Source organism: Chrysochloris asiatica, unplaced genomic scaffold, assembly GCF_000296735.1.
Source record: "Chrysochloris asiatica unplaced genomic scaffold, ChrAsi1.0 scaffold00239, whole genome shotgun sequence".
Classification (NCBI taxonomy): Eukaryota; Metazoa; Chordata; class Mammalia; order Afrosoricida; family Chrysochloridae; genus Chrysochloris; species Chrysochloris asiatica.
In genome coordinates this window covers 2,108,908-2,112,363 of record NW_006408757.1, presented here as the reverse complement: position 1 = coordinate 2,112,363, position 3,456 = coordinate 2,108,908, and the positions used below count along the sequence as shown (strand labels likewise).

Here is a 3,456-nt window from a genome sequence, read left to right as displayed (position 1 = left end):
TATAACTCATAATGACCCTATGCACAACAGAAGGAAAGAACGCCTGCTCCTGTATCATCCTCACAATTGTTACACCTGAGCCCATTGCTGCTGCCACTGTGCAGGCATGATGCTGTAGGTTAAGCATTGAACTGCTAACAGCAAGGTTAGCAGTTCAGACCCACCAGCCACTCATTGGAAACCCTAAATGATGTCACTGTGAGTCAGAACTGACTCAATGGCACTTAATAACAACAATATATATATTTATTTTCTCTAAAATTATCAAAGTTATCACTTTTGTAGCTTTATAGTTGTACTAAAATTTTCTTTCAATTGTCAATAAATAGCGTGTTATTGCATATTTATTTTCCCATAATACACATCATATGAATGAACCAGAATTTATTTAAAACATTGATTCTTTACCATTTTTTGGTTATGGATCTAGAGGATATTAGTGAAAGCTATGACCCCTTTCACATAAAAATATACAAACTACACAATTTAACAACGTTCCTAGACCATGAATAACAGATCAACAGTCACTGATTTTAACAAATGCGGTATCATTGAACCCTTGTTTACAGAAATGATGCTGGATATTGTATGGTAGAAATTTGCAGGAACAATGATGTATTTATTGCAAAAACCTTTTTAAATCAACATAACATATAACTATATACATTTGGAACTCCTCACATGGAATGCACAGAAATCAAATTGATTACATCTGTGGGAAGAGACAGTGGAAAAACTCCAAGTGATTAGTTAAAATAAGACTAGGGTCAGACTGAGGATGAGACCACCAATTGCTCATATGAAGTTCAGGCAGAAAATGAGAAAATTAAAACAAGTCCACAAGAGCCAAAATACGATTTTGAACATTTTCTATGTGAATTTAGGCATCATCTCAAGAACAGATTTGATGCATTAGACATCAATGACCAAAGACCAAATGAGTTGTGGAATGATCTCAAGAATATCATATAAGAAGAAAGTAAAGGGTCATTAAGAAGACAAAAAGGAAGGAAAAGACCAAACCAGACGTCAGAAGAGACTCTGAAACTTGCTCTCCCAAGTAGAAATGGTAAAGCAAATCGAAGAAATGAGAAGGTAAAATAGCTGAACAGAAAATGTCAAAGGGTAGCTTGAGAAGAGAAAGTCATGTATTATAATGAAATGTGCAAAGACCTGGAGTTAGAAAACCAAAAGGGAAGAACAAGCTCAGCATTTCTCAAGATGAAAAAATTGAAGACAAAATTCAAGCCTCGACTAGTAATATTGAGGGATTCAATGGACAAATCTTGTTTGTTATGTGCCATGGAGTCAGTTCGACTCAGAGCAACCCTGTATAGGTTTCTTTAGGGGAGCAGAAAGTCTCATCTTTCTCCAACAGAATGGCTGATAGATTTGAACTGTTGACCTTGCGGTTAGCAGCTCAGCTCGTAATACACTACACTTCATGGTGCTGAGGGTTAATGCGATGGACTGTGAAGCTGGTTTGAACCACAAGGTTAGCTGTTCAAGCTCACTAGCTGCTCCTTGGAAACCCTATACAGGATCACTATGGGTTGGAACCATCTCAATGGCATTTAACAACAACAACAACAACAAATGGACACATTATTGAATGATGCAGAAAGCATCAAAAGAAGATGTAAAGAATACATAGTCACTGTACCAGAAAGGAATGGTTAATTTCAACCATTTCAAGAAGTAGCATATGATCAAGAGTCAATGGTACTTAAAGTAGAAGTCCCAGATTCACTGAAGCATTGACAAAGAACAAGGCTCTAGGAATTGAAATATTTCAATAAACTGATACAGCACTAGAGGCACTCATTCATGTATGCCAAGAAATTTGGAAGACACCTGGCCAGAAGACTGGAAGAGATACATATGTGTGCCCATTACAAAGAGAGTTGAACCAACAGAATATGAAAATCATCAGACAATATTATTAATATCAAATGCAAGTAAAATTTTGCTAAAGGTGATTAACAAATGGCTATAAGAATACAGGAAGTCCTGGTGTGGCGCTGTAGGTAAAGCACCAGACTGCAAAGCTGTTTGAACTGCGAGGTCGGCAGTTCAAGCTCACCAGCTGCTCTTCGGAAACCCTATACAGGGTGGCTATGGGTCGGAACCGACTCGACGGCACTTCACAACACAACAACAACATAAGAATACAGGAGTCTTGGTATGGCACTGTGGGTCAATGCGCTGGAATGTAAAGTGTTTGAGCTGCACGGTTGGCAGTTCAAGCAGTTCAAGCTCACCAGTTGTTCTATGGGTCGGAACCTACTCGATGGCACTTAACAACAAGAGTACATTGACAGAGGCAGAGCCGCGTAATCGCCTCCAGGTCTACTTTTGGTTCATACCACCGCCCAGATCTGCTCTTGGTCCATGCCACCGCCGCCATGGGAGTGCAGGTGGAGATCATCTCCCTGGGAGGTGGGCTCACCTTCCAGAAGCGCAGCCAGACCTACGTGGTGCACTACATGCGGATGATTGAAGTTGGAAAGAAATTCGATTCCTCCCGGGACAGAAACAAGCCCTTTAAGTTTGTTAGGCAAGAAGGAGGTGATCCGAGACTGGGAAGAAGGGGTTGCCCAGATGAGTTTGGGTCAGAGAGCCAAACTGACCATATCCCCATACTATGCCTATAGTGCCACTTGGCACCCAGGCATCATACCATCAAATGACACTCTCATCTTTGACATGGAACTTCTGAAACTAGAGTGGCAAGAATGGCCTACTCCCTTAGCTCCCTGTTTTTGCATCTGCCACGGAGGGATCTGGTGCTTCCAGACACTCGCACGTGACTCCATATGGAGAATTCCCTGATGTTCTATTACACTCTTTCTAGAAGCATGGACTCTGACTGAATGTGTTTTGTCATTCAGCTTTGCTTCTGAAACCTCCGTTTCCTCTTCCCCTTTCTCCTTGTATGTGTGGTGACTTAAACTATATGCCACCCACCTCAAATTACTCATTTTATTTTGTTCTGGTAGTTTTGGTCTTTTGAATCTAGGTTTCCAATTAAGCATATGATCCAGTTTTAACAAAACAATGGATAAAATTCAGAATAGGAATTGGTGTGGGGGTGGGAGGAGGGTACAAGAAATTTTATTTGTTTATTTTTTGGATGAAAATGTTATTATATATTAAATATTCATGCTGCTGTGCTGCAAAGCCATAGCATATGTGAGGCATTGAGGGCATATTTTTTTTTCCAAATTGAGAGATGTCCTTGGGTTAAATTCAAAGCCTTATGACACACTGAAGTGGGGAAGCAGAGCGCCTTTGCCTCCCCTAGCCCCATTCATCTTCCCCTCAAATTTTCTGCCTTTTGAAAGCAGATTGTTTCCACTGTGGTGTTGGACACTACAAGTACCTGTCCTCTGGCCAGCAAAACCTCTAAAGCCTTCTTTGTGGCATGGTTTGCCTTTTTTTTTTTTTTTTTTTTTT

At 40.3% G+C, this 3,456-nt stretch overlaps 1 pseudogene; it reads left to right on the top strand.

Moving 5' to 3' along the window:
* The first annotated feature begins 2,405 nt into the window (after positions 1-2,405).
* Positions 2,406-2,832, top strand: LOC102834380 (annotated as a pseudogene).
* The last annotated feature ends 624 nt before the right edge of the window (positions 2,833-3,456 follow it).